Source organism: Notamacropus eugenii, chromosome 4 (genome assembly GCF_028372415.1).
Source record: "Notamacropus eugenii isolate mMacEug1 chromosome 4, mMacEug1.pri_v2, whole genome shotgun sequence".
In the NCBI taxonomy this organism is placed as follows: Eukaryota; Metazoa; Chordata; class Mammalia; order Diprotodontia; family Macropodidae; genus Notamacropus; species Notamacropus eugenii.
In genome coordinates this window covers 221,081,458-221,106,484 of record NC_092875.1, presented here as the reverse complement: position 1 = coordinate 221,106,484, position 25,027 = coordinate 221,081,458, and the positions used below count along the sequence as shown (strand labels likewise).

General features: G+C 35.5%; 2 pseudogenes; both read right to left on the bottom strand.

The window, feature by feature from the left end:
- Positions 1–12,384: 12,384 nt before the first annotated feature.
- LOC140502433 (U3 small nucleolar RNA-associated protein 14 homolog A-like) lies at positions 12,385–13,818 on the bottom strand (annotated as a pseudogene).
- Positions 13,819–13,827: 9 nt separating this feature from the next.
- LOC140502432 (U3 small nucleolar RNA-associated protein 14 homolog A-like) lies at positions 13,828–14,635 on the bottom strand (annotated as a pseudogene).
- Positions 14,636–25,027: the final 10,392 nt, after the last annotated feature.

Below are 25,027 nucleotides of genomic sequence, written 5' to 3'. Positions count from 1 at the left end.
TACCAGTTGGTGTAAAAATGTTTAGTAATGATATTACATCATTGTCTATGGTTCCTTTTAGCAGAATATAGTTTCCTCCCTTATGTCTTTTAATTAGATCTATGTCAATTTTTGCTTTGTCTAAGATCAGGATTGCTATCCTGGCTTTTGTTTTTAACTTAAGCTGAAGCATAATATATTCTGTTCTAGTCTTTTACCTTTAGTCTGTGTGTATAACTCTGCTTCAAATTTATTTCTTGTAAATAGCATACTGTAGGATTGTAACTCTTTTTAAAAAAAAAATATTTATTTTAGTTTTCAACATTCATTTCCACAAAATTTTGAGTTTCAAATTTTATGCCCATTCCTTTCCTTCTCTCACCCTAAGACAATATGCATTCTCATTACCCCTTTACCTATCTACCATCTCTTCTATCACACTCCTCCCTTTCCTTATCCCCATCTCCTCTAATTTCTTGTAGGGCAAGATAGATTTCTATACTCCATTACCTGTATTTCTTATTTCCCATTTGCATGTAAAAACAAGTTTTAACATTAGTGTTTAAAACTTTGAGTTCCAACATCTCTCCCTTCCTCCCTCCCCACCCAACCCCACTGAGAAGGCAAGCAATTCAATATAGGTAATACATGTGTAATTATGCAATAGACTTCCATAAAAGTCATTTTGTGAAAGACTAACTATATTTCCCGCCATTCTAATCTGCCCCCCCATTTAATCTATTCTCTCTTTTGATCTTGTCCTTCCTCAAAATTGTTTACTTCTAATTACCATCTCCTCCCATTTGCCCACCCTTCCATCAGCCCCTTCACCCTACTTTTTCCTTTCTCTCCTACTTCCCAATAGTGTAAGATAGATTTTTATACCAAACTAAGTGTGCTGTTATTTCCTCCTTAAGCCAAATGTGATGAGAATAAACTTCACTTTTTCCCTCTCTCCTTTCCTTTCTCCCCTCCTTTGAAAAAGCTTTTTCTTTCCTCTATTATGAGAGATAATTTGCCCCATTCTTTTTCTCCCTTTCTCTTCTCAATATATTCCTCTCTCATCCCTTATTTTTAATTTTTAGATATCATCCTTTCCTATTCAACTCATCTTGTGCCCTCTGTTTATATGTATATAATGCCTCCAACTACTTAAATACTGAGAAAAGTCTCAAGAGTTGAAAATAATATCTTTCAACATAGGAATGTAAACAACTCAACTTTTGTAAGTCCCTTATGATTTCTCTTTCCTGTTTACTTTTTCATGCGTCTCTTGATTCTTGTGTTTGAAAGTCAGATTTTTCTATTCAGCTCTGATCTTTTCAGCAAGAATGCTTGAACATCCTCTGTTTCATTGAATGGCCAGTTTTTTCTCTGAAATATTATATTCAGTTCTGCTGGGTAGGTGATTCTTGATTTTAATCCTGGTTCCTTTGACTTCTGAAATAACATATTCCAAGCTCTTTGATCCCTTAGTATGGAAGTTGTTAGATCTTGTGTTATCCTGATTGTATTTCTACAGTACTTGAATTGTTTCTTTCTAGTTGCTTGCAATATTTTCTCCTTGACCTGGGGACTCTGGAATTTGGCTGAAATGTTCCTAGGAGTTTTTATTTTTGCATCTGTTTCAGGAAAGGATCAATGAATTCTTTCAAATTTTATTTTGCCTCTCTGGTTCTAGAATATCAGAGTTATTTTCCTTGATAATTTGATGAAAGTTGATGTTTAGGCTTTAATTTTGACCATGGCTTTTAAGTAATTCCACAATTTTTAAATTGTCTCTTCTGGATCTATTTTCCAGGTCAGTTTTTCCAATGAGATATTTCACATTATCTGCTATTTTTTCATTCCTTTGATTTTGTTTTATAATTTCTTGATTTTTCATAGTCACTAGCTTCCATCTTCTCTATTCTAATCTTTAAGGAATTATTTTCTTCAGTGAGTCATTGGATCTCCTTTTCCATCTGGACAGTTTTGCTTTTTAGGGCATTCTTCCCCTTATTGGATTTTTGGATCTCTTTTGTATTTTAGTTAATGTATTTTTAAAGTGTTATTTTCTCCTGCACATTTTTGGGTCTCCTTTCACAAGCATTGGACTCATTTTTCATGATTTTCTTGCATCATTCTCATTTTTCTTCCCAATTATTACATGGCTTCTCTTACTTGATTTTCAAAACCAATTTTTTGCTCTTCCATGGCCTGAGACCAACTGAGTGAAAGTTGACTTCTCTGCACCATCTTGGCTCCATTGGCCCCAAACAATATCTTAAACAAATAATTTGCACTTTTGGATATCTTTTTTTAGTTTCTAACTTCTACTTCTCATCAATAGTACTGCACACTGTAAAATTAATATATTCTGCAATTGGGTTATGCATTACCATCCTTATCACACAGTTACCGTCCAAATTCTTCATATCAAAATGTGGTAAGTTTTAGAACTTCAGATCATTGACATTAATAAGAAAAGAATTATATTCTTTATAGCACCTTATATATCAGTCTGCAGAGTTTCTCTTACATTTACTAATATGACACATTTTATTAACTTGTGAATTTGCTGAATTATTATTCCATCTATGGCTCTTTCAAGCCATTCTCTTTCCCAACTTGTTAAAGCAACAAGAAACATAAAGTGCTTTGGATGTTCAATATGTTGGCAACATAGTGGGAATGTTATCTGAGGTTTTAATATGAAAACTGCCAGTAGGGCAGGGCAGCAAAAGAATTAAATGCAGTATTATTAGAATTCCATGACTTCACCTGGCTTGTTTTAAGTGAGATCTTTCATCTTATTTTTCCCAAACATTTTCAGTTTGGAACAATGTTGGCTGTATCTCTGAAGTATGTGTATTTATTACCTTTTAAGAGATTCTAATCAGTAACACAGACACAATCATGCAGAGAGAGAGAGAGAGAGAGAGAGAGAGAGAGAGAGAGTAGAATGTCCTCTTATGATTTGGATCAGCTTTGTGTTGTAGCAATGCCTTGATTTTAAATTTGTCTGGCAGTAGTAGCTATTTTAAACATTCTCAAACTGTTTCATTTTCATTCCTTAATCCTTTTCGATGAAAATATAAATGACAATTAATAACAAATGTTGCTTGCCCTTTTCTGGTCAGATTCTTAGCTGACATTAATTACACATTTAGAAAATTCCCTATTTTATCATTCTTTCTTTTTCTTCTTTTTGGAAATAAAATTTTCTCTATCATTTGAATACATAGATAATTAAAGTAACTCACTATGTGAACTCTCAAAAAAGTTCCTTAGAGCTCTGGAAATGTTGCTTTGAAGGTGTTTATGAGGACTGCACTCCAACAAGTCATAGATTTAAAATCCAAAAATCACTAAATTCAAGCCAACTAAGTGAAAGATGTTGAGAGTTCTGTTAACCAACAGATTATACACAGTGACATTCATAGCAAAAGGGATGACTAGACTGTATTGCTTTGAGAGATAAAGTAGGTAATATGGCTTGCTGTTGTTCAAAATGATGTGAGAGACCCATAGTTCCTTAAATTTTATTAGTCTCAATTGTTTCAATTGCAATACTAGATTGAGACTAAGTGTCCCATGTGGTTCTTTCCATCTCTAGATTCATCATATCAGCCTATGACAATATCTGTGTGTATATCAAATTGAGGTGAGTCTGGAGGAAGATATGTCTCGCAAAAAAAAAAAAAATCCCACTTCCATGAACATTCCTGAGGTTTCATATTGCTTTTTTTGTGACATCTGCTTTCCTCATCTTTTCCCCTGAAAGTTGAATCTTTTATTATTTTATTTTATTTTACTTTATAAAGTTTTTAGTCTGAATTTTAATTTCATGAAAATAAGAGGTTAATAGCCTGCTGAGTGGAATTTGCCCCAAAGGTCTTAAAGGCTACATACCTTTTAAGATAATTCTAGCTGAACAGTTCTAAAAAGAGTAAAGACAACTATTCTACAGTTGAAAAACCATCTACCAGGCCAGCAAGAGCAGCTGCAGCTCATCAAAAGGGATAAAGAGGTGTGGCTAACTGAGCTCCTGCCAGCTCCAAAGGTCTAGGGCTGGTAAAATCCTGAAACATGACGCCTGAGGCTGCTGAATTCAATAATTCCCACCCTATGACTCTGTACTTTCCCTCTTGGGAAGTGACGATTTCCTACTTCTTATCTGGATTCAGATTTTTAACCTAAATCCTTTTCTGATGGACTATGAGCTTTCCAACTCCCTGCTAAGAGTAAAGATAAACTACTGCCCCTACAAGATTTTGCTTAACTGGCTGTTCGGCAATACCATTGTTTACGAAGTCTTTTGTCTTTTACCCTCCAGTACTTCTGTTGCAAGATTGTAACTGACAATGTAGCACCTGGGGTAACTTTAGTTGGAAGAGAGTTAGGTGCATTGAATAGAACTCTGTGAGGCACTGTTGCAAGGCAAGGATAGCCCATTTTCCACTAATTCTAACCTCGTCTTTCCAGCCTACACTTAAAGCAAGAGAACTACTTGGGGGAGTACCTAGTATATGTATTTTTATTTAAGGAAAAGGTAGTGGAGAAAAGGTAATGACTGGGATGTGATTATATGGAAAAATTATGGCACTGGGCCCCTTGAGGATATTGTCCAGAGACGTATGTGGGTCTTTTGTTAAAACAATTCTCATTACCATGAAACTCAGTGTCTAAAAGTTTACACTCAGAACATAGGGAGCTATTTGAGCTAACATAAATTGGAGCCTTTAATATGAGAGAATTTGAGGCTGGATAGCAATGTGTGTTAGGATTTTCCACTAAGACGTTATTATGATTCAATACGGCTCTATCAAGGGCTATAAATATCCAGTCCAAACCAGGACAAGACCAAATACCTGATGATTCAGTCAGGAATAGAGAAAGTAATGAAAGAAATTAATCTTACCTTAAAGGGTCAAAAGGTGGCTGAGAACCAAGTGATAAGTTTATAGTTAGAAAGAAATATAAAATTGATAAGAAGAGAGTGACCTGCTATGAGTGAGTTACAACTCTCTGCAGTGGCAGTACTGCCATTAGACTTCAGTAACCCCCAAATGAACTGTAGGGTTTTCAATGCCTTGATTATTTCCACATACATGCAATATTCATATATTTCTAGCAGTCTTCTGTCCTTGCTTTCTGTGAGATTAAAAGTCTTTTACTTTTGCTCTATGCTGTTTTGAGATGAGACCAACCATTCAGACAAATCCTTATGATCTTTGTTCCTGTTTCCATGTCTTTCCTCATGCTCTTCCTTCTTTCTGAAATGGACACAAATTCCTCTACAACAATTCACATCTATTGCCTCCCTCAAGATACATCTCAGACAGTAGGCTGAATACTGAACTAGACTGTACCTGTCTACTAATGACTGTTTCTTATCAACAAGATTCCTGTTAAGCCTGTAAGCAAAAATCATATATAAATTATATATATTTTCTGATGACAGAAGAGGGAGCAAGGAATATTATTCTATTTCCACTAAATTTAATGGGGTCAATCTACAGTTGGGAAATTAAAAATTAAACTAAAAAATTTTAAGAAGTAGTTTTCAACTCCCTGTCAATATTATGATCTTTCCATACTTTTTTGTACCAATTCACTGTCTGGAATGCTCCCTCAACTCTCTCTCTCTCTGTCTCTCTCCCTCTCTCTGTCTCTCTCTCTCTCTCCTCTTGCTTATTACTCCCTTCAAGAATACAGTCTAGACTCTCTTTGTTCAAGGTTTTTACTTTCACTGATCATCCTCTTGTTTTTTTTTTTGTATTGGTTTGATAAACAATTTATAATGTAAAATATTACATTATGTTAATTTAATTCAACTTTTATTTCTGTTCTTTTCTATATAAAATGCAACTTTGATTATCTGGCCATATAATTTTTGCCCCCTTCAATAAATACCAGTAGCTTTCTATTATGTCCAGGGTCAAAAATATAGTTCTTTCATTTCTTTTTAAACTCATCATAACCTAGCTCCTTTCTACCTTTCTTCTTTATACCATTATGAAATCTCTAAGATACAGTGACATTGGCCTCATTCAATAATACACTCCATAATACACTCTGAGTATTTCACTGACTTTTGTCCATTCCTAGAATGATAGCCCTCCTTGTCTCCACCTCCCAGCTTCTCTGGATTCCTTCAAAACTCAGCTTAAATAGTATTTTCTACATGAAACTTTCTCTAACTTCCACAATGGTAGTAACTTTGCTCTGAGATTACCTCCAATTTTCTAGCTACATTTAAATCTACATCCACATCCGTCATAACTACATATATAATTTATCATAATTATATCTTTCTTTATATTTTATATGTCTTTACAACTAAAATGTCAGGTATTAAGGATGCCCTTTGCTTTTCTTATCAACACCATTGCCTGCCACGGTGCAAAACACATAATACATATTCAATAAGTGCCTGATTTGTTGACTTTTCCAAGTTTTTTAAATTAATTATTATACTCCATAAGATATAACTAAAAGTGAGCAACAATTCATTTCTCAAAGTTAGAAATTGTTTCGTTATTTTCCCATGTATAGCTTTCCATATCTATAGAAGCATCTTGGTTTAATGGCAGAACTACTAGTTAGTACTAGCTAGTAGTTCAGAAGAACTGAGTTGAAGGCCTCCCTCTGGCACTTAACTAATTGTGCAAGATTTCCTAAGTCATAACCTCAGATAACTTCCTAGATTGTATCTACCAAATCAAGATTCCAGGGAAGAAGTATTTTCCACACTGGAAGTCCCATCAAATCAGACACATCCATATTCATTCCATGTGTATGTACATATATTCTAAAGTGCTTGTTTATAAAATTAAACTTCTTTGATCTATTCCAATTTTATCACTTTATCAATTACCAACATAAGTATGAAAGTACAATCTGTTTGAAAATATTTTATAAATATTTCATACATTTAAAGGATAAGAAGAAAAATAATCTTCCTAAGGGCTAACTTCATTAAAATGATTTCTTTATCTAATTGATAGACATTTCAAAATTATGTCCTTCAGTAGAAAATGATGAAGAAAAGTCAGTCAGTTTCACAGTGATAAGGGTATTTTTATATATTTCAAAAGTTTACCCAAATAAAAGCATGCTAAAATGGAGATATTTAGATATTGTCAGAACAGCGAGAGTTGAGTTTATCTGTTGTTTAGTCTATTTCAGTGTTTGAGACTCCTCATAGAGAGCTTTTCATCATTTTTAGTGCTTTCTGAAGTCTGTGAATGGTACTTAGAAGAACACACAACTACTTTCTTCTCAATTTCAGTTCATCTTTAGCATTCCCTTTAATACAATAAAAATGCTGTAATATTTTCCCCCAAAAGCTTTTGGTTCCTTTAACGTTTCATGCTTGTCTGAATGGTGCTACATTATCTTGGCTAAAACATTATATTCCTGGTGATTTTTTTTTTCATGTTTGTTTAGCTTGAAGAATCTGCTCTTAGTATTCAGCAATTTTGTTGTGTGTCCCCATTATGCTACCTTCTATATCTTTATGCATTCTTTCAATTTCTCTGAAATTCATATCATATATGAGTCATATCCCACCACCCAAACCTTTACTCAGTAATCAACAGTGGGACAATATTTTTAGTACACAACCTTTATTTGGTCTTAACCTTCTTCTTGATAAACAACAGTGCACTACTTAATTAAATCTTTCACTAATAGATTCACTAATAGAACTGTAGCAGAGACCATCCTCATCAATTAGGAGATGTATTCTGTTGACTTTATCTTTGGTAATGGCTTCCATGGCAAAGTAAAGGGTCTGAGGTAACTGTCATGGCTTTGTTTTCTAAGTACTCTTGCATACTTTATATGATATTCTTTTAACTTACTTGCATTCTCTCTTTTTTTTTTTATTTTCATTTCTTGTCTTTCTAAACAAGTTATAGTTCTGTGAGGGGAAGAATCATATTTTTCAATTTCTTTTGTAACTCTAATCACCTAAAATTGCTGCTTCCACAGTCTTGCAAAATATACATGTGTACTTTATGATTATTTAATGAGTGAACTGGCTCAATTACTACCTGGGAAATTTTGAAAAAGCTACCTGAATTCCTTGCCTCTCAGTTTCCTCCTTCTACAAATGAAAACATTGTGTTATGTCATCTCTAAGGTCCTTCTAGGTTAAAATCCACTAATTTTCATGCAGCTTCACTTGTGTAATGGAAAACAATGAGGGGGGGAATTTATTTACAGCAGTCACTTTGCATATAACTTGTTAGGAATATCAATGGCCTTTAAAGCAAAAGGGTATTTACTTAACCTTCTCCTAATCAACACTGTTTCTCAATAATAATAGCAATGCATTATCACTTTTTAAAATTGTTTTATCACATGAAATCTACTGTCCAGGATGTTGCTTGTTTCCTCTGTTTGTTCCAGGTGTGTTAAGTCTACCCAATCGGAAAGGAGCACGCAGGTAGGTCAAAGGCTGCAGGACAAAATACAAAAATAACATTTCCAACAGGAAGGTACCTCACCTTCCTCTGATAGGCTCTATCTTGCAGTTTTTGCTCGGGTGCATACCAAGTTAGATAGGAGAGAGACAGCAGATGGATTAGATGAGAGAGAGAACACAGAGATAAAGTTTTAGCATGTATATGAAAAATAGTCTAGGAAAGAAAGTCTAGGAAAGATTAAGGATGGAGGGTTGAATTGGGAAGTGAATTCCATATGACTGCAAAGATCCGGGATCACATTTATCTACCAGCACCTTGTCCATTCTTTCCTCAAACAAAATTTCAAGAGTGCTTGGATATGGGAAGTTTCTACTCACACTGACCAATAAAATCTCTCAAATGAGAGGAAAAAAAAGAAGTTATAGTGAGGAATTTGAAGAAAACAAACAGCTGTTATTGCCATTAAAAGATTTAAAAGCTTAGGTCTATGTTTGTATTTGGAATGCTTATAGTACAAATCTTGGCCATTCAGGAATGTATCTTTCTATTAAAAAATAATCTGTGCCTATAAAACGAACTGCATCTTTCAGCTTAATTTTGTTTCTCCATAAACAATTAGTTGTGATAGGTGGGATTTGACTGCCACGCAACATTCTTGGCCTACTAACTGTAAAAGGAAGAGATTCTGAGCAGCAATAATCATAGAAACAAAACTATAGGTATAGAAATCACAATAAATATTGATTAAAATGTGGAGGATGAAGCATGGTCCATTTCCTCATGGAATTTAAAGATATCATGTATAGAATAGAAAGGAGGGTACATGATTCAGCATTGAAAGAAGGGGCTTAAAAAATCAGAACTTAGCCATATAATTTCTCCAGTTCCTCATGACCTTGTCATTGACTATATTTTTGCTAATACTTCGTTGGTCATAAGATTAGACAGTGACAGACATCTGATTGAACAGTGTGCAATAGAAAAACATCAGAAACAAGCATAGGAGTACCATTCTTCTCTGGGGAATAATTATTTGGTCATTGAAAACAGAAATGCTTAACCCAGGTGAAATTTTATCCTGTGGGGCAATGGTGACACAAATAGTCTAGTATAGCTCTGATATTTCCAATCATTAGTTACGAATAGAGTTAGTCAGATATTTAAGGAGACCCATTAAAAGCTCTAAATGTGTACTTCAATCTACGTAAGGCAAAACCTTCTAACAGGTAAGGACGTAGTTTTAATATTCATATAAGTACATCTCATCTGCTAGCCCAGGAAACTTTGCTCTTCAAAAAATGACAACTATATGAATATTTCTAGTGTCAAATACCAGTTGGCAGCATTTCTAAAGTATCTTTAAAGAAGTCACTATAAAAAACAATCAATCATTAAATGATGGAGAGAGGGAAGCCTTCGTTGAATCAGCAACTATTTCTCCATTAATTTTTTTTTAAATAATGGAACCATTCTAGATAATCTAGATACAAAAGGAATTAAAATAAACCCTTGAAGAGAGGAAAAATATAGAAAGTAATAAATTATGCAACAAGAAAGAGAAAGTGAATCAGGTACAGAAGTAAGTTTGAAAAAGGAAAAATGTATATTTTAGAGGTAAAGAGAAAGGGAAATAGAAGACAGAAGAGGGGAAGAAAAAAAGAGGGAGAAGGAGGGAGAGGGAGAGAGAAAGGAGGGAGGGAGAGAGGAAGAGAAGCAAGGTTCTTAATGAATCATTAAATTCACAAAACATTTATGGGGTTAGCACTAGAGGAAGGGAAAAAGATAAAGAAGACAGCCTAAATACCCTTAAAGAGTTAATAAAATCTGATACATATTGTAGAAACTCAGTATGTTCTTGTTGAACTGAATTTGTAATCTGGTCACTTATCTTACTTAGTTTTTCATATCTAAATTAGTAAAAATAGCTGCTAATATTTTTCCTAAGGAAACATTTCTCACAGGAATTTTTCATGTATTTTATTTCCAGAAAGTTATTGTAACCAAAATGGGGATGGAGTTGAGGGAAAAACAAGTGATATTAAGGAGACAACTTTAAAATTATTTACTATTTATATATTTTACCAAGGTTTGACATATTTGTTGAAGTGATTTGATATGATTTAGTTCTTTTTTTGGGTGGGGGAAGTAAAGAACATTTATTCCATGTATATAAATATTTGACAAATATTAAATCTACTGTGTTATGGTATGAGGAGGATAATCTATTTCTAAGATGTGAGATTAAAATGCTCTGTAGAATTAATGTTTTAATAGTCAGAAGTGAAACTGAGGTACACTTAAAATGATGAAGCTTACATGAAAGATGAAACAAAAGCAATTAAAACAAAAATGAAAAAACTCCTAATAAGGACTTGTATTCTGCTTGTCCATTATTTAAATATCAATGGTAGAGTGCTATGCAGTTTCCTAGGTATTGATAACTGTGATGATCTGATTAATCACTTAGCTGATATTCTGAGACTTTTTCAGTGATGATTTGTTCCAGTGAATTATTAATTTTCTAAGAAATATTCTGTTCCAAAGCTAATATTTTCAGATCAGTTTACTTTTTGGAAACATTTTCCTTTCTGTTTGCTGTTCATATGGGGACACTATTTGAACAAATATTGTAAATGATGGTACTGATTAGAACAAAATCTGATGACCTCTGCATGTCAGTCATGTCTTCTATTTTATATCCAATATTTTGAATTTGCTTTACATGGTCTAAAGATTTTGAAATTATGCGGTTTTAAATCTTTTCCTATAGCATATCTCCCTTCCATTTATTTTACCATCTCTCAATATTCTTTTTCAGGCATTCTAAGTGGTAACCACATATAATTACTGGCAGGTCCCTAAAACAACTATGATTTTCCCTCCTCTAATCTATATACCTATACTTATATTTTCGCTCTACCTAGAATTCTTTCCTGTAATATCTTAGCTACTTTAAACTTTTGCAATTCCAACTACCCAGCAAGGACTAGCTCTTGTGCTTCCTTTTCTTGATTTTTCAAGGAAGAAGAAATTTTTTCCTTTTTGTTTCCATAACATTTAATTTATACTTTCCAAAGATACATAGCAGATTATACATCATGTTTTATTTACTATAATATAAGAATATAAGGTCACTGAGGGCTTGAGTTGTTTTTGTTATTATTGTATTTCTTGTTTGTTGGTTTATTCCTTTTATTTTTTGGCTATCTTTGCATCTTCCTCAAAATTTAGCACAAGGCCTTGCACACAGTAAGCTCAAAATATATTTACTTAATTGCTTTGAATTCACATTTTTAAAAATTCTTTCTGGCATTTATTGAGCACTTTAAATAGTCATATCAATATTAATACTCATAGGAGTTAGAAATTTTGATATTTTATATATGTTAGTATTATAGTAACTTGTGATCTCACCATGCACTGCTTTTGATGATCATAAGCAAAAAGACCACCATGAAAATAATTGCTACTGGTCACTCTCTCTCTTTGCCTCTCTCTCCCTCCCTCCTTCTCTCTCTCTCTCCCTCTCTCCTTCTCTCTCTCTGTCTCTCTCTCTCTGTCTCTCTCTCTGTCTCTCTCTCTGTCTCTCTCTCTGTCTCTCTCTCTGTCTCTCTCTCTCTCTCTCTCTCTCTCTCTCTCTCTCTCTCTCTCTGTTTATCATATATGAGGTTTTCACAAATAGCAACCTGAGGTTCAAGGTACCCTGTGGTATCCCATCCTAAGGCAAGAGCTGATGAATCCTCAGTAATGAGTTTACTTTTAATCTAGCCCATGAAAATAATCATGAGCAAATGGCATAGCATGGTAAGACTTGTTTTTTTGTTTTTTTGTTGTTTTTTTTCTTTAATATGAAAGGCTTGCCTTATTTCTAGAAGGAGTCATCATTAGCACCTGGGGCACTGTCTCCCAGCATCAAGTTTTCCTGTTCCTGGGACAATCAATGGGACTGAAAGAGCTTTCTTTAGCCCTTTTCTCCTCGGTGAAAATGCTATTGTCCTTTCCTTTGCAGGGTTGGAATGCCCAAGTTGGAATTAGATGATTCAACATCCTTCTAAGTTATGGGCTCAATGATGTGGTTGGGTGTGGTTACCACCCAGGGAGCAGCGAGCTTCTAGAAGTCACTCTGCATGTTCCATATGGTGCCCACAGATGCCTTGATGGTCTCTTCAAACTGATACTGCTGGGTAAATGGGAACAGAAGCACATTCACCTGGTGGGTTGCTGTTTGGGTATTCTCCTTCTCTCTGATGACCTGTGACAGTACAGACTTCAACATACTGAGGAGGGCCTGCTCTACAGGTTCTAAAATCTATTTTGTTTTTTTTTTCTAAAAGGACAGCATCTTTAGAGGGCTCAACAGTCACTTAATCAAGCACATATAATATATCATTCACTTAATTCAGGGGGAAAAGTCAGCACCATGAACTTGAGAGAAAATACAAACTGTGAAAGAAAGATGAACAGAGAATGCTTCCAACTATCTGACCATAAGCAATATATGCATCACAGATCAACAGACAGATCCAACTGTCTGACCATAAACACATAGTTACCAGAGAGAGAAGCATCAACATCTGGGTTTTCCAAGTTGGGGGGCTCCTTAGTGACTGCCCAGAGTCTCATCTGGCCAAACAAATACTTCCAATCAGTAAGCCCCAAAGTAAAACCTCACCTCAGAGTATTTATACACTTTTAAGAGTCAGAGGGCATCACAACTCTTGAGAACCAGTGCCTCATTAGAATTTAACAAAACGTGTGGGCTTTCCTATAAAAGAAATCTCCCCTAATCAAACTTCTATTAATGAATAGGCTCATTAATGAGTGAGGAAGATCTTTAACTCTTATAATTATCATTACATAACCACATTTAACAAGTCTTTGTCTTTCCTTGGAGTAACTTAAGGGACTTTGATGAGAAACTGGAATCTCTTCCTGTCACTGATCTCTAGGGCTGGACTCCCTCAATGTTCTCAGCCTGGCAGGCTCTGGTCAATATCTTTCGATTTGCTTATTTTCTCAGCTTTGCACATCACCTTATGGAAGTTGGCAATGGCATGTGCCCAGTGGAGGTCTCCTTTATTATCTGCTTTTGGATTACCTCTTCATCACAGTCCTCCTTCTCTACAGTGGTGAGGACTGATAAAGAGGAATTTGTCTTGTGGGTCTTCACATTGATGATAGTGTACAGATCAGTCATCAGCTCCCATTTCATTTCAGGAGAACTCCTTACCTCAGTCTAACTATGCTGCTGCTGCTGCTGCTGTATCTGCCTTTCCACTCTAGGCCAAAACTGTTTCTCTTCTTGGCTAACTTCTTCCATGCCCAGAGTCTCTAGGTGATCCATGGTCTATGCTCTCTCTTGCCTTTCATCTAGCAAGGCATTTTCTATTTTGTTTTTTTTCTTCACCTCTTCTAAGGCCATGGTAGGATGTCACTGCTTGAAAACACTATTGGCCTTTCTTTTCTTTAGCAATTTGGGAAACTTTTGGTTTTTGAATTTTCTTCTCTCTCCAAAACCTGGCCTCATTGTAGGACTGCAGGGTTCAGTCTTTTTGGAGCTCTGCTTGGTACTGCTTGGCCTCCTCCAAGTTCATGACTTTCAGGGAGGGCTTCCCCACTGGTATCAATAAAGAATTGGTCAGAGGCTGATTTTCCTTGTGGAGGAGGCTAAAAATTATCTGTTCCAGGGAAGTTCTTTACTTCCAGGCACCAAACATATCATTGGTAGGGGCATCTAGTACTCCCTCCTGCTCTGGAGGAAAGACTAACTGTGCTGCCCTCTGGTTCTTCAAGACTACTGTGTCCCACTTGTCTATGCCTAGGGAAGTTGTGTTGCAGACAGATTACCTATGGATTCATTCATTCTCCTCTCTGCTAAGGAGTAACTCCACAGTCTTCTTATTTTTGACCTTCTTCAGTTGTTTCTTCAGAGTGCCCAGCAATGAGGAAGACTTGATGGGTGATGGTAGCTCTGAGAGTTCCAGTTTCTCCCCTGTCCCTTCAGTGCTGACACTGAACTCTGACACCTTCAGACTGGCCTCTGAGAGCTCAGCTAATCTCTATATGTTCCTTCCATTCAGGCCATCAATGATCCACAGGAGCTTTTGATATGTCCTCTCTCCATCATTGTCTTCCTCATTTTCACTAGCATTTAGAGTGTAGTTTTTAAGTAAATCCACTACTTCTTCTTATTGGCTTACTGCCAGAAGACTATTCTTTTTAGAGACCATCCTGATCATGTTGACTTGCAGTTGGTATCTTCACATGGTCCCAGAGTTGGAAGTTGAAGCCAGAGATTTTTAGTAGAATATTTCCCCCTAATGAATATGGGTCACCTTCTTCCCAAAATCTGTGCAATATGGATGGGTAAATGAAACATGCATGAGTATCCTAGACATGGGGAATATGTAGATACAAATTAGATTTCAGATGCCCTTTCTGAAATATCATTGCACATGTCTTACTAGTCCAACTTCTTTGTGCTTACTTTGTTTCACTAGACTTGCTTTCTCTCTTACTGGGAGTGAAGTCTTTGCTGGACACATAGGTGCCAGAGCTTTTTGGGTGCCATTAATACAATGCTCAATGTGCATTGCTTTTCTGGTTTGAGAACTTATCAACCGAACATTGTTCCCTGCTGTAATTGTCTAGCCTTGTCTCTTTAGGGCCAGCCAAAGAAATTCATCTAAGTCTTTAAGGGAATAGTGACTAAGAACTGTCCCTGATAAGGATAAGCTGATAGACCTTCTAGTTCACACAACAATCACACCCAGGGAACAAGAGTCTGATTGAGAATCCCACATTAAAATTATGTCCTTCTAGTTTGACTTCTAGATGGAAAGCAGTCTTATTTATTTAAAAAAAATAACAAACTGTTGAGTTTAGAGTTGATGATGACAAGGATGATAGAAACAATTAGTACTTAAAGTCTACAAGGCACTTTACATATGTTACCTCTTACAGACATGAAAAAAGAAGAATATAAGGTAGGCTAAATTAGCAGTCAGTGTACTCCTCTCGTGTAGGCCTAAGTCCAATATTTATTAGTCTTAGTTTTGAGCAACATAATCTGAATGTTCAGGTACTATAGTTTGGGCACTGAAAAAACTTTTGCACTATATAGGTTATAAACAATTGTCTATTGCAAGGAATGATGAAGAAGGGAAGTTCTGAAAAGAGTATTGTAAGATCTTCTAAATAAGTTAAAATTAGATCTTAGTCCTTTATAACTTTAGTGTAATAGAAAAAATGGTGGAATATGATTCAGGAGTGAGAATCAAGAGACATCAAAACTTTAGCTACAAATAATATTAGTGTAAAAATATAGTACCATTTTTCAAAAAGAGAGTGGAAATATGCTGAACATGGCAAGAACAGAATAAACTTAGCAATGAAAATGACAATTTTCAACAGACGGGGAAAGATTCATTACTGATGTAAAAGTCATTTCCAAATAAACTGTTTTGTGGACAACACAAAAGTTTCTACCACAGAAAAAGAGCTAGAATCATTCAATCAACAATCATTTATTAAGTACCTACTATGCTCAAGGATTCATGCTAGGTTATGGGGATCCAAATATAAAAGTTAAACTGTCCTTCTTATTAGGGAGCTTGCATTCCATCAGATGTAAAAATGTGTACATATGGAGAAATGTACAAAATAGGTACAAGTGATTTGGGAAATCAAGGAAGATTTCATGGAGTAACTTGAATTGAATATTGAAGAAAGCTAAACAGAAACCTCCTTGAAGGTACAAGAATTCCCAAAATGCAGAGCATTAAATATTTTAGAGAGAAAGTATTAGAGCCTGTGAGCAAGTGATAAGGATTGGTTCTTGTAGAGTTAGGTGGAAGGCAGGAGAAAGATGTAGTCATCAAGAGGAGCTAAAAATTTTCCATCTTTAGAGGGACACGCAGAGAGGCTGGTGTCATTCATCCCAATTTGATTTTTTCACTAGTGCTTACATTCAGAAAGACTATGAGAATTATCATCTGTAGAAATAATATCATGGAGTATATACCTACTGTAATGAGCACTGATTCTAGTTTGGGTGACTTGCTCCTTTAGACTTCCTTCCTTATGATCAGAGCCAAGGAGAAAGTGTTGATTAATTGGAATTCCTTTTTGTTATCTAAAAAAGACCTCCTTTGGGATCTCAGCAGTCACAAAATAATGAGCTGTTATATTTTCAGTGTTTTGTGATCAACTCTCCTTTTCTATGAAGTGTTCTGCTACCTGTCTGCTTTCTGTTCTAATTCATCATCCCTGACAAAGAGGATTAATTTATGGTGCTAGTCCTGATCAAATTATTACTTGGGGAGAGTGGGAGGTGATCAGACAGAGCAGATCTGGAATTAAACCAAGAGATATATCTGACTGTTAGCTCAAAAACAAGTCTTGGATAGGGACAAGGCAGTTAAACAATGGGCTTACCTTGAGAATTTCCTAACTCCGTAGAGCTGGATTTAAATGTTTTCTCAACCAGTTCAAGGTTATAAATAGAAAAAATATAAATAAAGTCTAAAGGAGGTGATTTATGAAATTAAATAATAATAAATTGGTGCAATTACGCATGGCTATCCCATATAAAAGAAAAAATAAAAACCATCAAAGAAAGATTCTATCAACTTCATGATGTTAACATATTAAAATATAGAAGGGAATAGCTAAGTTGGCTAGAGTATGACACAATTAAATCAGCCCTAGAGAAACTTTTAAAAAAGAAAATTGGTCTTATTTGTCTCATTCCTGGCTGTCTGCTACTTATTCCTTAATGTGGTGCTGAACACTCTCTCTCTGTCCCTGTCTCTTTGTTTCTCTATTTTCCCTGCCCTGCTTGCTAGCCCTTGTCAATTCTAAATACCTTGAAGTAGACCACCGACTGCCAAGATCTCTTTTTTGACTTTATGGCACCCTACCTAAGTTCTGTCTTATTCCACTAGAGTGGAATAGTTAATGGAATACATATATATATGTAGATAGATAGATATCGACATCTGAATGTCACTAGAATAGAAATTAAAACAATGTAAGCTAATTTCATTGAATGCATTGTTGTTCATCCTTTATTTTTTGAAGAGGATCAGTGATGTATTGGGGTGCTGTCTTGACTTGCACATGTATTGGTTTTAAATGAGGTAGAGATGTACAAAAGTATTAGCCTCAATCTTTCTTACAGTCATCAAAATTCAGTGACAAGACAAAAATCAAGATGAGTGATTATGGTCAGGAATACAATGGGTGACCTGAACATCTTCAGTATCTTACAGAGCTCTAAGTGCCTCAAAGACACTTTCAAAGACATTGGAACAAATTGTTTTCATGTACCATTTTATTTCTTTTATGTTCCTTTTTTGTATTTTTAGGTAGAATTGTCATTTTTTATTACACTGGTTCTGTATACCCATAAACAATTAATATTTCTTCTGCTGTTTAGAGTCATCTTTGTGTGAAGAATATATTTGGCAATTTTGTTCATATAGTTTCTATGTGTCTTAGTGAGTAGATTTCCAAGTGCTTTATATTATCTGAAGTTATTTTTTATATTTATTTATTTATTTTTAATTTTCAACATTGATTGTCACAAAATTGTGAATTCCAAATTTTCTCCCCATCTCTCCCCTTCCTCCACCCCAAAACACATGCATTCAGATTACCCCTTCCCCTAATCTGCATTCCCTTCTACCACATCCTTCCCTTCTCTTATCCCCATCTTCTCCCTTTTCTTGTAGGGCAAGATAGATTTCTATACCCCATTACCTGCATTTCTTATTTCCAAGTTGAATGCAAAAACAATTCTCAACATTTGATCCTAAAACTTTGAATTCCAACTTCTCTCCTTTTTTCCCTTCCCACCCAACACCACTGAAAAGCCAGGCAATTCAATATAGGCTGTATATGTGTAGTTTTGCAAAAGACTTCCATAATAGTCATGTTGTGTACGAATAACTATATTTCCCTCTATCCTATCCTGCCCCCCATTTATTCTATTCTCTCTTTTGATCTGTCTCTCCACAAAAGTGTTTGCTTTTAATTACTCCCTCCTACCATTTGCTCTCCTTTCTATCATCTCCCACTCTACTTAACCCCTTCTCCCCTACTTTCCTGTAGGGTAAGATAGTTTTTCATATCAAATTGAGTGTGCATGTTAATACCTCCTTAAGCCAAATGTGATGAGAGTAAGCTTCACTTTTTCCTTCTTACCTCCCCTCTTTTCCCCTCCATTGAAAAAACCTTTTTCTTGCCTCTTTTATGAGAGATAATTTGCCCCTCTTCATTTTTCCCAATATATTCCTCTCTCACCCCTGAATTTTATTTTTTTAGATATCATCCCTTCCTATTCAACTCATCCTGTGCCCTCTCTCTCTGTCTCTCTGTCTCTCTGTCTCTCTCTCTCTTTCTGTCTACACATACATGTATATATAATATATGCATATATATGTACATATATACATACACACACATATATATGTATATAGTGTGTCTGTGTGTCTATGTGTGTGTATGCATGTATAAACTCTCTAGCTATCCAAATACCGAGAAATGTTTCAAGAGTTATAGATATTATCTTTCCACCTAGGAATTTGGTAAGTCCCTTATGATTTCTCTTTCCTGTTTACTTTTTCATGCTTCTCTTGATTCTTGTGTTTGAAAGTCAAATCTTCTATTCATCTCTGGTATTTCATCAAGATTACTTGAAAATTCTCTACTTCATTGAATGACCAGTTTTTACCCTGAAGTATTACACTCAGCTTTGATGGGTAGGTGATCCTTGATTTTAATCCTAGTTTCTTTGCCTTCTGAAATATCATATTCTAAACCCTCGATCCCTTAATGTAGAAGCTGCTAGATCTTATGTTGTCCTGATTGTATTTCCACAATACTCCAGTTGTTTCTTTCTAAATGCTTGCAATATTTTCTCCTTGACCTGGGAATTGTTGAATTTGGCTACAATATTCCTAGGAATTTTTTCTTTTTGGATCTCTTTCAGGAAGTGATCTGTGGATTCTTTCAATATTTATTTTACCCTCTGGTTCTAGAATATCAGGGCAGTTTTCCTTGATAATTTCATGAAAGTTGATGTCTATACTCTTTTATTGATCATGGCTTTCAGGTAGTCCCATGCTGCTGCCAACACAGTCCAGCAGGTCTGGGGTGGTTACGGGCTCACAGAGTGAGGGTGAAAAGACAGGTGGGACACAGCAGTCTGAACAAGCTGAGTTTATTCTGGACATACTGAGCCAATAAATTAGGGGGTCGGGGTGCTTAAATAGTAAAAAACCATAAGGGTAGTAATTGAGGCATGAAGCAGAACAGATTGTGAAAAGTAGAAAGGGAGGCCTCGAGGCCTCTTTATCGGAATGTTATCTTGTATAGCAGGAGCCCTGATTCCTGGAACTTCAACACCCAAATTCAAGGACATGCACCTGAGAATAATATATCACTTAACTTCTCAAGTCAGCTACTCTCCCTTGGAGGAGGGGAACTCTTGATAAGGGGCTCTTTCAAACCCCTCAAGGTTCTCTACAGTCCCATAAGTTTTAAATTGTTTCTCCTGGATCCATTTTCCATGTCAGTTGCTTTTCCAATGAGATATTTCACATTGTCTTCAATTTTCTCAATCTTTTGGTTTTGTTTTGTAATTTCTTGGTTTCTCATGAAGTCATTAGCTTCCATCTGCTCCACTCTAAGTTTTAAAGAACTATTTTCTTCATTGAGCTTTTGAACGTCCTTTTCCAGTTGCTTTATTAAATGCTTTTTTAAGCCATTCTTGTCCTCATTGGCTCTTTGGTCCTTTTTTGCCAATTGAGTTAGGCTATTTTTAAAGGTGGTATTTTCTTCAGCATTTTTTTGGGTCTCCTTTAGCAAGTTGTTGACTCACTTTTCATGATTTTCTTGCACTCCTCTCATTTCTCTTCCTAATTTTTCCTCCACTTCTCTTACTTGATTTTCAAAATCCTTTTTGAACTCTTCCCTGTCCTGAGACCACTGCACATATTTTTGGAGATTTTGGATGCAGAAGCCTTCACTTTTACATATTACTCTGATGGTATTCCCCATCTGATAGCATGAAAGAAAATGCTTGCTAATCAAGAAAGTAACCTTCTATAGTCTTATTTTTTTTTCCTTTTTTGGGCATTTTCCCAGACAGTTACTTGACTTTTGAGTTCTTTGTCAAGAGGAGTGTATACTCTGGGGATATGTAATTTCTCAGTTTGTCCAAGATGGAATAATAAAGGGAGAGGAATTTTCTTCTCTCCTGGCTTGTGCTCTTTTCTGTGAGCAACCACAAGCACTCTGTTCTGCTCAGGAACTTTGAGTAGGATTTCCTGTCCAGATCATCCACCACCTTCACCAAGAAGTGCTCTTCTTCATTCCAGGGCTATCACTCAGGCTTGAGATTCAGATCACCCTCCCAATTCCCCCAGGGTCTTTAGGCTGAAGACTCCAAAATTGGACCCTGCCACTGCAATTGCTGCTACTGGCAGGGTCAGATGGCATTCCTTTCTCACTCAGGTGAAAGAGCTTTCTTATGGACCTTTGAAGCTGTCTTTGGAGTTTATGGGTTGAGTAATCTGGGAACCATAGCTACTACCGGGTTTTCTACCCCCTGAGGCTCACTCCAACCTTGTCCCTGTGGGTTGTGTGGCTAAGTCTGAACTGTGCTCCATTCTGAGCTCAGTGTAATAGACCTCTCCTTTCAACTTTCCAGCTCATCTAGGGCTGGAAATCTCTTTTACTCTGTTATTTTTTGGCTTCTGTTGCTCTAGAATTTGTTTAGAGTCATTTTAACAGGTATTTTAAGGGCTATTGGGGAGAGCTTCTATAGGTCTGTCCTTCTACTCTGCCATCTTGACTCTGCCTCATCTACCATTTTAGGAAGGGAAGTTTTCATATGCATCGAGTAGATATCCCCTTAATTTCCTGAAGGGTTTGAGTCTTGTGGGTTACTCTCAACGTGTTTTAGCCCATATGCTGAGATCGTTTTACTGGGGTGTGGTCACTGCACATGATAGAGCTTCTTGAAGTCACAGGTGAGAGTTGGATGACAGACACCAAAGGTGGAATGAGCAACCCTGGAAAGAGCTCAAGCCCTCATACCAGAGCTGCCACTCCTTCCTGAACATCTCCTAAAATCCAATTAATATTGCACAGAGAAGTTTGAAGAGGATCCAGTACATAATTTGTAAGTATACCTATCTTTAGAGGCATGATTTGAATGGCGATTCAGCAAAGAAAACTGACAAAGACCATTTAGATGAGTAGAAGAGCCAAGAGCAGATAACAGGAAGAGTGGAGAGTTGCACAATAAAGTTAACATTCTCTATACCAATTCTCCAAATTTCTTCAATAGCTGATAGGTATCTCATGTTTGCTAACACTATTTAATTGACATTATAAAGTATTGGCTGATATAATCAATTTACATAAGATTCATAGTAAAATTGTCAATGTCACTTATTTACAATGTAGCTTTATTCTACTCAGGTCTTTAAGTATTTTTGCTATGGAGACCTGTGCTCAGTACACTAATGTCTAAAAGGTTTAGAATCTCCTTAACAAAGTCAGAGAAAAGAGAGGAAAAGAACATAGAGTAACATTAGAAATTGAAAGGGTATATGTACATATGTATGAATGGATATATATGTATATGAAAAATTAGTCTACACAGTTTTCTATTCATCAGTTCTTTCCCTAGGCACAGGTAGCATTTTTTTTCATAAGTCCTTTGTGGTTAGGGCATTTTAAATAGACAAAATTACTTAGTCACTCAAAGTCATTTTTAAAAAATATTACTCTTACTATATACAATGCTCTCTTCGTTCTGTTAATTTCACTCTACATTATTTCATGCAAATCTTTCTGTTTTTCTAAAATCATTGAGATCATCATATCTTTTAAGAAAAATAATTTTATAATCAAAGGTGGAGTCAAGATGGTAGATTAGAGGCAGCAACCCAACTGATCTCTTTAAATATTCCCCTCCAAAAATCTTAAAAGAATTCAATAAATCAAATTTTGGATTGTTAGAGCCAAGAGATAGTCAAGGTGAGACAACATTTTCGAACCTAAGAAAACTCAAGCAGTCAGTAAGAGGTCTGTGAGACTGGGGTAGAAGCCTTTACAGTGTAAACACAAAATGGGCAACACTGTCACATGTGGCAGCAGCAGCTTTAGGAGCTCTCAGTCAAGTGATGGGAAGGGGATCAGACAACTGGTCAGAGAGAAATTGCAGGACTCATTGGTGGCACTGGCTACAACTGGGACTGATTAGTAACTCTATCGTCCATATGCAGTTCTGGGTCACAATTTCAAAGGAGGAGTGCTAGCAAAGTGGCTGCAGAAGAGTAAGGGATCTCATCACACTTTCTGGGCAAACAATTGTGCTAGTGCTTGTAACTGATGAGGAGCATGGGAAAAGAAAATAGTGACCATACTACTCCCTGGAACATACCACATGGGAAGCACCAAAAACTCACAGACCAGAACTACCTCTGAAAAGAGCAGCACAAAAAAGCATAAAGATTGGGACAGTCCCTTTCCACCCAGAGGTGACCAAAGACCAACTTTAACATAAAATTTAAAGTTAAGAAACAGGCTGGACAAATGAAAAGACAAGGAAGAAAAAGAACTTGACCATGAAAAGTACTATGGTGGCAGGGAAGACCAAGGAAAAAATTCAGAAGACAATATTGTAGAAACAGCTACAAGAAAAGCCTCAAAGGAAAGATGCTAATTGGAACCAAGTTTAACAAGAATTACTGGAACAGTTCAATTAAGAATTAAGAGCAGTAAAAGAAAAATTTAGAAAAGAAAGCAGAGTAATGCAAGACAATTATCAAGAGACATTTTATATTAAAAGGGGCACACAAACACACACTCACACACAAACACACACACCACCCTGAAAAAATAACATCATGGAAAGTAAAATTAGCCTAATAGTAAAAGAGGCAAATGGATTCACCAAAGAAAAGAGCTCCTTAAAAATCAAGATTGGGCAAATTAAAAAGGTGGTACAAAAATTCACTGATGAAAAGAACTCTTGATAAAAGAGAAAAGGACAAATAGAAAAATAAATATAAAGGCTCAACAAGGAAATAATTCCTTAAAAATTGGAATTGTGCAGTGGCAATCTAATAATTCCACGATATATCAAGAAACAGGAAAATAAGATAAAAGAATGAAAAATAGAGAAAATATGAAATTTATCATCAGAAAAACAATTAACCTGGAAAAAAAAGATTGAGAAGATATACTTAAGAATAATCAGAGTATCAGAAACACTATTTTAAAAAGTAGCTTAATCTCATATTTCAAAAATTTATCAAGGAATATGTTAGATGCAGAAGTAAAATAGAAATTAAAAATATCAATCAATCACCTCTTAAAAGCTGTAAAGGAAAACTTCCAGGAAGATTATAGTCAAATTTCAGAGTTCCCAGATGAAAGAAAAAAAATATTTCACAGAGTCAGAAAAAAAATCATCAAATATCATAAAGTCATAGTCAGGATCATACAGGATTTAGCAGCTTCTACATTAAAAGAACAGAGGGCTAGGTAAATGATATACCAGAAGTCAAAGGAAGTAGAATTACAAACAAGAAGAACTTAGCCAGTAAAACTGCGCATAATACTTCAGGAAGAAAATAGATATTTAATGAAATACAGTATTTTTGAGCATCCCTGATTGAAAAAAAAGTTGAAAAGAAAAACTGATATTGAAGAAGAATATTCAAGAGAAGAATATAAAAAACAAAAACATGCAAAATCACATGGAACTCAATGAAGTTGAACTATTTACATTCATATGTGGAAGATGATTGATTTAACTCCTAAAAACTTTATCAAAACTAAAACAATTAAAACAATTTACATAGAAGTCACGGATGTGAATAAATTATGGTCGAATGATCTCCAAAAGAGATGCGCTGAGAAAAGAGAGAAGAGAGTAGATTGGGGAAGATTTTCTGACAGAAAAGAGGCACTAAAGGAAGAAAGCTTTTAAGTGGAGAGGAAAATTGGGGGATTAGCAATGCTTGAACCCCTCTCTCCTTGGAATTACTTCAAATAGGGAAGAACATATATGCTTATTCAGTTGCCTATGGAAGTTTAATTTTAATTGTGAAACAGAAAGGCAAGGGGATAAAAGGAAAGGGGTGGGCAATGCTAAAAGGGAGAGTAGTTTACAAGAACTGCTGGTTAGAAGCAAAAATGAGTTTTAAATAAAGAGAGGATAAAAAGAGTGAAAAGAGAAAGATAAAAAAGTGAGATGAAGGGAAATGCCCAGTTAGTAGTCATAACTATGAATGTGAATGAGATGAGTTCACCTAGAAAATAGAAGCAGAGAGAAAAATAGATTAGAAATAAGCATCCAGGTTGGAGCTAAGATGGTGGAGTACAAGCAAGGATGTGTTTGAGTTCTCCCCCCAAAATCCCTCAAAATAACTGTAACAAACGACTCTAAACAAATTCTAGAGCAGCAGAAGCCCCAAAATGAAAGAGTGAAATAAATTTCTAGAATGATGAGAATAAGTACACATATAAATTGTGAGAGGAACAGACTGGTCCATCCATTCTGGAGAACAATTTGAAACTATGTCCAGATGGCTATAAAATTGCTCACA